This window comes from Vanessa cardui, chromosome 13 (assembly GCF_905220365.1).
Source record: "Vanessa cardui chromosome 13, ilVanCard2.1, whole genome shotgun sequence".
NCBI classification, from domain to species: Eukaryota; Metazoa; Arthropoda; class Insecta; order Lepidoptera; family Nymphalidae; genus Vanessa; species Vanessa cardui.
In genome coordinates, this window is record NC_061135.1 from 948,883 (window position 1) to 964,101 (window position 15,219).

A 15,219-nucleotide genomic window follows, 5' to 3' on the forward strand; every position below is an offset into this window, starting at 1 on the left:
ATTCCCACTGAAATGTCGATCATCGGATTTGATTGTCATGTGTACATATAAATAAATCAATTTGTTTAGTTTTTTTTCTTATCACAAGACTAAACAAACGAATTTACAATTTTGTCAGGAATAGTCGTTTAATATCCTAATGTCATTAGTCTTTTACATATACATAGATATACAATATCGTTTATTTCAACTACAGGAGGAAAAAAACAATTAAATCACATTTTATATCGAATTGAATCGATATTATTGAGTGAGCTTAAATAATCATTCTGTATTGCCGAAAAAACATCAGCAAAACTGTTATCGAAGCTTTGAAAGTAAAATTAAAGTTGATATAAGTACTTTAGTTGAATAGTGTTATATTATAATTAGGTGTAGTACAAAATAGGTGAACCATTTAAAATCGCAAAAAATACGTTAATCTAACATTGTTTTTTCTTCATTCCATCTTCGATCGGAATAGCCTATAGATTGATGCTTTCAAAAGTAGATACAAATTATAAAAGACGAGTGAAACGTGATTTTCATTTTAAGGCGATAATAGAGTATCGTTATTACTTTACTCGAATAGGTTTAATAAAAAAAAATTACTGCAGAGATTCAATAAGGTATTCAATAATGTATTAAATAGGAACTTCAAAATCGAATGAAGGTTTTATTTCAGATACAAAAGACATTATAGTAATGAATTTGAATTTCGACTATGAAGATCTAGATTAGACAGACTTTTGCTAGTTCTATACTAGAATTACTTTTCTTTTTATTATGCCCATCTGAAAAACCTTATTAACTACTAATAATACTAAACTTGTATACACAAATACTAGACCTGATGGTTCAACGTGTGTCGAAGATTTTCATATTTGTTATTATAAGTTATTGCCCTTGGTTTCGATCGCGTTTTCGGTTGGACATCTGGCTCTTGTCGAAAAAGTCTCGCCATTATTTCATCAAATATGGTAAATGGTTTTGCCATGAAAGAGAAACAGACAGTCTTCTTTCGCAAATATAATTTTATAGACTTATCTATAAGAAATTTTGCTTCGTAATAATACAAACTTTAAATTAATTAATTTAAGCTATTGACGTGACAATCGTAAATTTATTTTAATTGTATTTAATATAAATACCTAACAACACACTATCAAACGCTTACAATATCTTATCTACAGGACAATACACCCAACTGTTTATCTAAGCGTATATACAAACATTTTATTCAGATCAAAATAATGGTTAAACTAATGTAGAGAAAGGCTTTTGATGTTTTAGATATCGATTATATAAATATTTTGTTAACTGTTCATGTTATTGTCATCACGACAGTACTGATTTTGGCAATGGGTTAGCCCAGGATTTGGATAAGGCTGACAGTGACGCAGACTAGTGCCTTTTTGGTAACCTTAAATCAGGGGCCTCAAGCGACGCTACGGGCTAACCTAAAAGTGACGCGATTAGCATTACGAGTGTACTCATTTTAATAATAATATTATTTATTATATATCTCTCATATAAACACATCTGTCATCATTAAAATAAATAAGGAATTTCTTATATTTGTTGTTTTGTAATTGTATATCATAAAAAATATATAATTTGAATGTGATAGAATATCACAATAAACTATTTTAGTAATTTATTTTGTTTTTAAATTTAAGTTTTAAATTATGTGACATAAATAGTCGTATCTGTTGATAATACAATCTATCAGACTACGATAGAGTCAATCTTCAGACTTAAAAGTTTAATTTTATAGATCATCAGCTGATCTTATAAGGATCTGACATAAGTTTCATTTCGACAAAGAGGGATCAAAGGTACAGACAGCAAAGTAATATAATAAAGGTTCCATTTATGCTGATTGGATCACAAAAAAAACATTACCTACTTATTTAAAAAATATGTCTCCCAATAAAAAAGGTAAGTAGGCACTTATGTATGAGCGTGATATGTTCTTCGGCGTAATTAAAACAAGTTTGTAATTACAAACAAGTTTACAAATACATACAATAAAATAATAATAATCTTATTTATAATAACATGATTATTAATATGATATACGTTGTTTCTTCTTTTTTATCGCAAACATATGTAAAAATCGCTCACTCAAAATTTGCAACGTTCACTAAATTGTAAATAGCCATTGTAAAATATGATAAGGAGTAAAGTTGTCTATTTCAACTTTCAAGCGACTAAACACTCAGTTGATGGTTTAGTGAGAGAATTCATCGTACAGTTTACACGCCACTATTTGCGCGCACCTCATTTATATCAAAGGAAGTCTAAGTTCGAAAGTTTACATTTTCGTAAACCACTTAATGGTGTACCATCATTTTCAATCTTTCTCAAACCATTTTTTCTATATCTGAAATAAACTCTTTCCTACATGTCAGGCCTGACTATGAACAAAAACGGTACATTCCATTACCTATTGGTCATAATTTAATGCACTGATAATTTTATTGTTAAATAAGCTAATTGATGCACTTTCGTAATATTTCGGACGTTGCAATTTTTTACAAATGTTTTCAAAAGTCGTCGATTATTGACTGCGTTTAGCTGATAATATTTTTTATTAATTACCTATATTATATTACTGACTAAGTATTTTATTTCGACAAAGGTGTTGCTACTATATTTTAACAATGCTTATAAAGAATCCTTAGATTTTATAATTAACCTAGTAGCCGCCGTATGTAGGTTGTCATATGTCAGGCAAAAACGTAGCCTTTGTCTTTTCTTACTAAATTTTATCAAATTTGGTTCAGCCGTTCCAGAGATTATCCGGAACATACAGACAGACAAAAATTGTAAAAAAAAATGTGTTTTTTTGGTATATGTACCGTGTATACATACATATGCATTGAGTAAAAAAGAGCTTTTTTAATATTACAAACAGACACTCCATTTTTATTATACCATATGTATAGAAGATGTATAAGTACATACACTTCATCTCACGCTTAATAACATCCGCAAATCTACATTGAAGATGCGTAAGAATAATCTTTCTTTACAGCTGAGATTCACATGTTTCAATTGCTGGGCAGTTAAAACATGTGAAACTTAAATAAGGATTGCGAGTTTAAACCCGGCGAAGCATCGCCAAATGTATGCTTAACTTTTGTTAAAAATTCGCTATAACTACATCACATTCTACAACCAGCAGCAATACTTCATATTGTTATGATCTGCTTTGTAGGGTCAGCCAGATTAACTATAAACAATATACAAAAAAAAAATACGCACGTATAACCCAACCCGAGTTGATTTATAGTGAGATAATCTCCAAACTTTCTCTTCACAGGGAGAAGAGGCTTTAGTTCAAAAGTAGCCTTACGGCTGTTACTTTACTATACTTTATTTACGTAGTTAAGAAGCCTCTACTGTGGGATTCATTTATATTTATGAGTATGTTATTTAAAGCCGAGTTTGCACTGTAAACACTGACGTGTGAGATGCATGGAGAAAACATCAGGAACTAATAGTGCACATATTTTCATACATTTAAATATCGTATTACATATTGAACGGGAAGAAAATTACTATCCACATTTAATCGAAACGAATTATATAAATAGAATAAGTCATTTATCAAATAATTATGTGTTTATGTCGCTCGTATATAGTGCAATTAAAAATAATCATGAAATAATATTGAAAAACAATAGTGCCAATTACAAGAACATAATATTTCACGAATATAATTTGATATGATAGATGAGTTTCAGAATTTGGTTTTAATATTTGTATCTCAACAGACAGGCTTGCTGCCTCGTTCTATTGGTGTTTATGTACTTGAATTTATTGTAATATCAATATTATATGCTTAAACCTATCTGGAAAGCGCTACATTTTTTATGTCAAATGTGCCATATGCTATGGTCACAACTGTCCGTAGTCATTTTAACGATTCCTTTCATCGCCAATGCTAACAACCTTGGAAATGAGATGTGATGCCCCTTATGTCACACACACATGACTGCATGTTCTGGTATAAGCTTTATGTATATTGATATCGTAGTTTTTTAGTTACTTTAATCCCAACCGACGACTACTCATATGAGAATAAATATGTATATTTACATATTCTCTTTTACTTTATCCATAGTGAAGATTGTATAACGTACGAAAAGTACGTTGTGTCGACTACCAATACATTTAAAAACGTACATTTTTCGCTGCCATAAATTGGTTTCAATTGTCAATAAGTCACATACGACCTTTTGAACTTACAGCTGCGTAATGCTTCTTTGCCTCAGGCTTACTATTATTACAAAGTAAAACATTTATCACTAAAAGTAAAAATAACAATTAATGTTAATAATAAAATTAAAGTATACTGTATTTAAGTAAACATTTCAAAAGGCGGCCTCCAGCAAGAAACGGCGAGAAACTAGAAGAGTTGCTCTTTAAGTAAATAGTTTTACCAACATTATATCAATATTCACAATTATTTTTCAATCATTCCGTTGTAGAAACTCGCTTCTAAATCCGGAAGTTTAATACATAGCAAGATTTATTGATTAATTTTGTCTTCATAAAGTTATTAAACTTATTAGATAGTAAATTGATTATATTTTATGTTATCTAATTATATATGCTTAGCCTTTTGCCCAGAAACGTTCTCTCTACCGTGTGCAAGTTATAACAAGTTTGTTTTTATTTATGGCATTAATAGTATGTGTATCAGTGTACTATTATATTGTCATATATATATTTATTTCTTAAAAATTTCAGGTAAGGATATCCTTGAACGAATATTATAACTAGTACAATAGTTTATACAGCAATTTTCTGTAGAATAAATACAATTTCAATCTCTGCAGCATTCTCCCATAAGCATAACAACATTCCATATCACATAAAATTGTGAAAATTACTGAAATAATCTGAGCTAACAGTACTGATGTGTGATGTCGATTGTTTTGATCGAAAACCTCGCTGAGTCGTTTAACACCTTTTCATTTGCAGAACACCTTGGACGCGTTACGAGAGGTGTACGGGTTCAAGTTCGTCAGCTTAGCGTGTGACGATACCGAATTTACATATCATTGAAAACATTTTAAAATATCAAAACGTCACGGTGACCGTGAATAAATGATCATAAACATGTTTTCAATACAATTTCTTGCACCCTTTTTTATGTCATATAGTTATGCAGGCTATTAAATGGGGCATCTATGTCACCACAGTCCACAGACTAGTGCTGCTGTCAGACCCTGGTATTGTCTGTATATGCAACCTTGGAAAATAATATGTTATGTTGATCATCCATCATTATTACATAGTATAAAACATGTATATGCTATGTAAGCTTTGAACGATAAAATTACGCAACGGATTTTGATGTGGTTTTTTTTTTAATTGATAAAGTGATTCGAGTGAAAGGTTTTTGTGTATATAACATAGACAAAATAGTAAATAAACACTGATAATTTTAGAAGTTTCTAATGTGATGTCATAAATAAACAAATTCTGTAGTATATTTAGTATATATATCAGTATTGCACCCGTGCAAAGCCTGGCCAGGTCGCTAGAAGGTTGTATTGCCAAAATGGGCTAACGACCTTTTAATATCTGAAGGATTCATCCAGCTGACTGGATCGGTTTTCTTTTTCTCACAATAACAGAGAACAGCCACACCATTTTATTTGAAATAGCATAACGTTGTATCTGTTAAATATTAACCCAATGCATTATGTATTTTCAATGAATAAAATCAACGTTTGAAGCAATATACAATATTGCTTCAAACGTTTATACTAAAATATATAAGACACATTAAAATGTACCGTATGAGATTATAAAAATAAAAAATAGCAATTAACCAAACCGGCTTTTCAACATTAATCAATCAGTATAATTTATTCGTAAATATAATTTATAACAGTAGCATGTTAAAAAAAATTCAAAGATTCACAATTTGAAATAAAGATTCTACTAAGAACCCAAAAAAAACAGCCAGCTACTTATTTATAATGTTATACAATCTTTTTAATATTTTGCATAATATTCAAGCAAGATTACGTAAATTATTTTAATCCTCGACATCTTCAAATTTTTCAAATTAATAAACCTTATTATTTTTTATATATAAACACTTACTTTATATAATTTATTATTAACAATAATATTTCGCGTGAACGAATAACCGCGAGATTTAATATGAACTTGACATATGTTTTAATATTATAATATATTAGTTTAATAAATAGATATATATGCGCGTTATAATAGTAATAACACGAATAACTATTAATATATTAAAATATTTACGTTTTTTCCTTTATATAACAATATTTTTCGGCATATATAACATTTTAAACACGCAAATATGTAATAAACGACCATGAGCGAGATTGAGCTCTTTAATTCGACCCAAATTGGTATTTTAAGTATTTCAAGGTATCACATTTATATACAATTTAATCAAAATAATTCAACACTAAAACCTAGTCAGTAACAAAAACGTTAAAATATTTCTTAATTGCTTTTGATTACACAATATAATGAATAAACAAAATATTGCAATTCTTAATTATACATTTCGATGTTCAATGCAGAGATGTAAAATTTTTAATTGATATGTTGCTGTTGACCCTACTGACCTTGACAGCGTCACTGGTCAACACATACGCAATACTTAAAAAGAGGGACTTTCCAAGGTTGTATCCTGCAAGTCTTCGGCTCAGGTTATTGACGGAATAGGCGTTTACAGAGGTAATGTAATTGTCACGTCCGTCACCAAAACGCTACTCCAACGCTGATTGGTAAATAACTGACAAGCTTTTAATAATTAATCAGTCCATGGACAATAAAGAAATAAGAGACAGACTCACTTTCTGCCATATCGAAAAACCAGACATTCATCTAAATTATTTTATGTTTTATTTATTCAAATTATCGATAAGGACTCACGAAGAAAGGCATTTTGAATATCGACAATGCTGTTATCGTAAATTTAAAAGAGTTTAAATAAAAAAATGTAGTTCAGTGGATTAACAATGTATTATAAAGAAAGATATGTTAATTAAGACCTATTTGTAATGTATATTTATTTCTTATTCTTGGAATAAAGATAATTATAGGCTAGACTAATATTCATCAGTCATTTAAAAAAAAATGTACATTATTTGGCACAACATAATGTTTTCGTCTAAGTTAGTGTGACACAAGTTTATTTATAGATTTTTTTACTGATGAAGACGCGCCCCACCACGTTCAAATAATAAACCTTAAAAATATAATCTAACAAGCGGCCCGCGCCCCGCCCCGGCTTCGCACAGGTGCAATACTAATACTAAATAAACTACAGTTTTTTTATTTACGACATCACATTAGAAACTTCTAATAATATCAGTGTTTTTTTACTATATTGTCTATGTACTATATACAAATACTTTACTCCGTCATAATTAAATCCGTTTCATAATTTTAAGCATCTAAGCATACATAGGGACAGACAGTGGTGAGCGACTTTATTTTATACAATTGTATGATTTATATTGTTTTGCTATCCTTACTCATAGTTGTGTCACGCACACTATAACATCTCATAAATACAAATATCACTCACACATACTAATGCACGCCAATGATATTTTGACATGGAGGGGAGCGTCTTCGTAAATTAATACATCTATAATGAAATTAAAACATCATCCAATATAGAGATAACATCCAACTATTAGAACTATTCATTATCTAATTCGAAGTTAATCATTTGTATGTCAATCTATATTAAGAATGGCTCCAATGTTCTAAGCTCAAAACTTACATTTCACAAGTGAAAGTGTTGTTACGTCAAGGCCACTTATCAGCGCTAGGCTGCCTACGGACTGAGATATAATTCCCGACAAGAGAAGGGGGTACAGTTTCTAACTTGTTACATTTGCATTAATACAGGAATTACTATTGACTTACGAAATTATGGATTAAATTATAATCGAACTATATTAAAACGGATGCTTGTATTTAGTAACAGATATCGAAACTGTTTCACTGATAATGTTGCCATATATGTATACCAGTTTACCAGTAGTCGCAGTAGTGTAAGTCGGCTTTGTTGTGTTTTTGGGATGTATGTCCTTTGAAATTAAAGCATGCTTCATACCAAATTTCATCTAATTCGTTTTCGTGCTTTGGACGTGAAAGATCAATTCTTATACAGACAGATAGAAACACTTTCTTCTTTATAATATTTGTATAGATGTACTATTTCATGGAGAAGGTTTTTACACCATCCACTTTGTTGTAATTGGCTCCTAGATGGCGCTGAAACACATCAACATAGGAAATATATTCGCAAGCAGGAAAACATCTGCCGGATTTTATTAACCTTACATAACATGCTTGCTAATATTATTAATGCGAATGTTTGGATAGGTGGCTGTTTGTTTTTAGATCGTGTCAGAACGGCTGAACGGATTACGATGAAATTTGGGCAAAAACCGATACTTTGTACACCTCCAAGATGAGTTTGACGTTGTTTTTGTAATATCTAACTGAAATATTACTATGCCAACATACATAATACTTACACCAAAAGGGAAGTGTGTAACATCGTTGAACTTCTCCACAGAGGAAGAGGAGACTTAAGGCCGTAGTGAGACATATACAGCCAGTTATAAATTAAAAATAGTGAATATTGTTAGTGATTTCATTAATAATGACGGAAGTATGTAACAGGAGGAAGCGCGCTATTTGATTTGACCAATCAGCTTGCACCATGCTATAGCTGGCCATCAGAGAATAATTCATTTTCAAGAGGATATAACTTCGATGTTGCTTATTACTTGTGGCTCTTGGGCTATTTTTTATCTTATTATATAAATAGATGTACTTCGCAGTTTCATTCACTTTTAATTTAGATCATCGAATTCACAGTCTCGTGTTATATATAAAATAATTAACACGTGTAATTGTTCGTTTTATACGCATTCATGCATCATTCATCCAATTGAATTGTAACTATGTTGTTGCCTTTGGCACTTAAATAATAATTTCTGGCATAGTAGTAGAGTCGAGATGGCCCAGTGGTTAGAACGCGTGCATCTTAACCGATGATTGCGGATTCAAACATAGGCAAGCACCGCTGATTCTTGTGCTTAATTTATTTTAATAATTCATCTCGTGCTCAGCGGTGAAGAAAAACATCGTGAGGAAATCTGCATGTGACAAATTTCATAGAAATTCTGCCTCATGTGTATTCCACCAACCCGCATTGGAACAGCGTGGTGGAATATGTTCCAAACCTTCTCCTCGAAGTGAGAGGAGGCCTTTAGCCCAGCAGTGGGAATTTACAGGCTGTTGTTGTTGTTTGTTGTATAGTACCATCAACGTGCAATCATTGACGCGTAAGACTTACAGGGTATATATGTATTTCAAAAAAAAAAAACAAAACATTCAAAATATGTCCGGCGTTGACTTGACATATGAGATTATATAATAGTTGAAATATAAATGATACATGATATGATTGAAGTCGATTTCCAAAAGTTTGCATAACCATATTATTGTTCAATGATTAATAAGTATTTTTATTAATTAATAGGCTCTAATTTTAGTACCCATTAGCAATCGTATTAATAATTAATCACGTATTTTTTACACGAAACGCAAATTCACAGTACAAAAAAAGATCATGTAATGTTTAAAAAAGTACGTAAACATTAACTATCAGATAAGACATACATTTTTTACTAATATTACTACAACTACTAATAAATATTAATTTCAATATCTTGATAATTGCAATTAACAAAATTAATGATTTCCTTATAAAGTAAAAATTCAATACTACCAAAAATATACTGAGGATTGTATAAATTTCGTTTGCAAGTACATATATGACAGTTTCTCTTATCATAACAGTATCTACTACTGAGTGACGAATCAAATTATCTCGAATCATCATAACTCACAACGTAACAACAACACTTTAGTAGAAATCCACTTGATTGGATTGCGGCACACTGAACCATCCACTTCCGAGTTACGTATCTCAGTACCCGTATCCATGGGTGATGGAGATCATATGCTCGAAAAACAGTCACAAATCTTGATGAGAACATACAAGGCAAAAAGAATATAACTGAATTTCAATTTAAATACTTATAAATATACTCGTAAGCTGTTAAGGAAAACGTCGTGAGCAACATGCTTGTGTCCGATCAAATTCTGTCGCACGAATATTTCCCTAATCGCTTTGGATCGGCGTGATGTATTACCAAATAAAACATTCTTTATTCGAATGGGATTATAAAATCGATTTTGAATCAACATGTTACGGTGTTGAATGATTTATATAGTTACCATCGAAAAGAATAAAGAAAAGAAGCACGAAACTCAGTAGTACATTCTCACAGTTTTAATTTAAGTCTATATCCTTTCCTTAAACAGAAGATGCCTTTGCCCCACAGTTATCCAGCACTATTGCACCTATATACACAAATCTCAGAAACTGTACCTACACACTTGTTTGGCACCAGCGAAGATGTGCCGATGTTTAGTAAAAATAAAAAATGCCAAAGTGTATAAAAGTAAATTGTAAAAAGGCACGGGCAACTGTGAGCCCGTGGATGTTGTGAATTAAATAAAAAAAAACTTGTTTGACCGGTAAGTTGATTATGGGATGTAGCCATCCGCTACGAACGAATTAATTGTAACTCTACCCCTAAGAGGTACCCTCTAACACCGTAATACCGTCGGTTAAGTTAGTACATTATATACTCGCAACAATTACATAACAAATAAAATACACGCTTGGAAGATTTTAAAATCGTGATAGTTTTCCATTTTAGAAAGGCGTTAATGTCACTAAAATTACTCGAGAGTAAGTGGATAATTTTTTAAAATCGAAATTCCGTAAGAACAAAAACCCAACCGCGACTTTCGGAAACGGTGAAAATGTTGGTGGTCATTATAGATACATTTCATAGTTATTTATGTTTTAAGACCCACTTGGACAAGAGAAGTAACAAACGAACATTGTCATATTTTTATATGACTACAATATCATTTTAATGAGGATAATAATGTATACATTTATTTTCATAGCAATTGTTGGCGACGTATTAAATTTTGACCAATTCATACAGAACCAATGCGCCACCAACATTGGAAAGTTGGAATGCTTTGTCTCTCGCTTAGTTACACGGGAGACTATATTAGCACAATTTCATATTGTGAACCAACATGCAAATCTAGGACGACCCTTTAATCCAACTGCGTTGTTAAAATAGTGCGACCATTTAGTCCAAGTCCGTTCAGCTGTTAAAAATCTATTTAAGTAATAAAATGCAAACATTATCGTTTACAATACGACTATTGAGTAGGGTTGCCTAATGTGTAATTGTTACAACGCAAAAGTACAATAAATCAGTTTCGGTCAACAGTTTCGCTTCCATATAAGGGAAAATAAAAAAATACAACATAGATTCCTTAACAAAAGAGGCATACCATTTTGGCGACTTTATTGTTACATAGCGATCTCTTCTAGGCAACCAACGGCGTAGGTTAAGAAAGCTCATAGAGTGTGAGGTGGTGCTGTAATACTACTTGACTTTATGTTATTTTCTGTTTCCATGAGAATATGTTAGCAAAATTTCATGCTGGCATTAGTACTTATAATATTAGTTAGGATATACTTTTAGGAATCAGTAACAAAATGAAGTGGCTTGTGACACCCGGTTGTATCAAAGTTGCTTTTGATATATATTATGTATTAACTGAACACAATAAAATTAATTAACAATGTTTGAGAACAATAACAATGACAAAAATTGCATTAAAAACAGTGTGAATAAAATATATAACAAATTTCAATAATGTTATATACAATCGTATACAATAGAAAGGGATAGAGTATTAACACTTGTTCTGACGTAAAGATTCCTGCCAGTACACACAAGTGTAATCCTCGTAAAAGAACTTCATTCCAAAAAACATCATTTAAGTCTTAATTCTGATCAAATAAAACAAACAAAATATTATACACAATCGTATAATAAATACTAAATATAGAATGAGATTTTCGTGAAGCTATTAACCTTACGATTTAATTATAGTTAATAATGACTGCTGGCAACCCTATCCGAGCGAGATTATTTTATATGACACATTTGATAACATCAACTAGCAAAGCGAGGCACGGTCTGACATCGTGCCCGAGACTTTCGTCGTTTGGACTGTAAACGAATACAGAGGTAACTAACGTGTTTGTATGTGACATTTTATATGTTTTATTTATAGGTGACGCTTATCGGTCATTGATAAACGAATAATTATATATTGATTAATTAGTTTTTTCAGACGGTTCTTAAACCGAACCGAAGAGTCTATAGAACAATAGTTTAGGAGCTGCTTTTATTAATTCGTATGTCTGATCCTGATACCTTGTGTTTTGGCCCCTTGTTGTACCAGCAAAAGGAAAATTAGTAATTAGTACTTTTGGGGTATTTTTATTACTAAAATAAAAAGTAATCGTAAACTAATTGAAATGCTGTCGATGATAATTACAGACTAAAGTCAAGGCGAGTTATGGTAACAAGGACTTCTGTAAGCTTCCCGAGGAGGTGGTTCTGTACTCTGCCCTACTGAGTTAAATACTCAGCTTCCTAACCGATGACATCCTCAAGACCAATAGGTTGATTAACTATCAATAGTTTGATACTTTGAATTTCCATTTTCCGTTCTATAAGATAACTACAGACGAAATCTTCCAAAGGTATACACTGATTTGATGAATGAAATAAATGATCACACCAGATCCTTTCCAAAAAATATTCTACAGACAAACAAGCTCGATTTATACCTAATGTTATAACTTATACGAATACATAGATAAATAATAGTCATTAATAATATTCGTTATAAAACTATTTATAATTTAATCGCAAAAAGAGCGCTGACCGACTGCCATGACACTTGCAAAAGGGCATACAACTTTGTACTTAAAACAAGTACAAGTCCAGTAAGTTAAAAATAATACGAGATCAATTCTCATCAGGCAACGCTCGCAAATCGGACACGTATCTCTGTCATTCTAACATTAAAATAAGAAAATAACAGCCAGTAAATGTCCAACCAGGCGTGGTTAAGACTCATCTTATTCCACCACGCTGATCCAGTGTTTATTCGATTCATACAGGTATCCCGCCGCCGAGCACGACAAAAAACATTATAAACAAACAATTAGCGTATGAAAATTCAGATGTGCTTACACGATTTGTACCGACATTGTATTTACACAAAAATTGTTAACGAATTAATAAAGTCACGCCAATTCCATTGTCGAGACAAATGTTGTTTATTTGTCTTTTATTTTTCACGCTATACACGAATCGAACACACGCTATAATCGCTATATGTATTTATTTTATATATAATCAATCAATATATTTAGATTTGTTAAGTTCACTGGCGGATCATAAATTTAGATAAGATGAATATCGAAACGAGAAGTGGAAACGAGGTCCCGTTCAGGATATCTTGGCAACGAACGTGACGACCAACACTCTCCTTCATTCCAGAAGGCTTTGCAATATACAAGTAGTTGAGGCTTGTGTAAAAATAATTACGATGGTATTACATTAGGAAATTTGACGACTGTATCCTATTTGTAAGCGCCATCTCCATTCTGTCAATGACCTGAGCCGAACATTTGAAGGATACAATCATCTCAATTCTCACCTACACATATGTGTTAACCAGTAACATTATCAAGGTCAGTAGGGTCAGCAGTAACATATTTATTAAAAACTAACCTTATACATCAAAATTTTAACATCAAAATGTCTGCAAAAAAGCTGTAATTTATTTATTCATGTACATAATATGAATTAATTATACTATGCGAGAAAAAATAATTAAGTAATTTCTTATTTTTATGTTTCTGTTATATTACATAAATTAAAGTCATAGATGTTTATTCGTCTTAAATTTAAATAATTTCAATGTTTTCATTTAATATCAAAAATATATAACTAGAAAAAAATAGATTTCATATAGACATATTTTTAAAGCTTTTAAATGGATTTTTGAGTAATCATTTAGTACATTCATCCTTATCAAAAAATATTCTATAAATACAGTTTGTCTTGAACTTGGAACAAATATAAACACTGAATCAATTGTTTGAACTGTTTATTTCACTTTATCAGTATTCTTGTTACTGCCAAAAACAAGTACTATCTACTATAGAGGCACAAAGGAGATAACATCTTGATCAATCTAAATTTCACCTGCCTTGTGTTTATAATTCATTCCATCGCTACAAAGAAAAACTTTATAAGAATGTTTTTATTACAGTGCATGCTGAGTTAGCCTATATTTGTAATGTACTTTGTAGCTACATATTCTATATTGTAAAACTTTTACTGTTAAAATATTTTCGATCATTGTACATGATGTTGGCTTCCTATGAAATAAATAAATAAGAAGCTGGCATATGACACATGACATTTTATCATATTGGAATGTGTTCTTGATCTTGCACAGCTGATTAACTGGCTGTTTGTTTACATTAGTTTATAAGGTTTTTACAAAATGGTTTTACGAAATCAACATAAGCAATTTATAAAAGTTGATGGTATTTAATTGCCTTAAGGCTCAGAACATGGCAGCATATACTGTTTAGGATTGAGGATTATATTGTTAAAACAACAAATGTACAATGATATAATCTTAGTAATATCTTATTAGGGAGACCATCAGAATGTAATCTACCAAAAAGAACCATCATGAAACTACAATTGTATGAGAGTATAGATGGACCGATGTATAAATTCAACATTATGATCCCACTATCAGAAGTAAAACCAGTGACAAGCTATAAACAGTGTTCTGGTGGTTTCCTAGATCTAACATCTAAGATTTATGTTTACTTCTGAGGCATGTCACACATGGTCCAAAACTTAACAATCATGGACGAGATGGCCCCGGTTTTTCCAGGCCCCGTGTCCTTGATTAAACTGTCCATGACAGAATCATGGAAAGTAAATCATATCAATCAATATTACTAATTAAGCAAATCTTGCTTTAACAAATTTTGTTAAAAATTTGTTAAACTAGAAAGTAAGATAAGTGTTTTATTTTTCAATGAAACAAGTGACTGTGCATTTTTTACTTCAAGAGAGTTTCAAACTCTTTAGATTCAATACGTAAAACATGACAGTAATGGTGTTTTATAACTATTTGTATTTCTAAATGAAATGC

General features: G+C 31.1%; 1 protein-coding gene across 2 annotated transcripts in view; it reads right to left on the bottom strand.

Moving 5' to 3' along the window:
- LOC124534883 (ATP-dependent Clp protease ATP-binding subunit clpX-like, mitochondrial) overlaps window positions 1-15,219 on the bottom strand; it is a 49,392-nt gene that overhangs the window by 32,944 nt on the left and 1,229 nt on the right. The window lies entirely within an intron of this gene.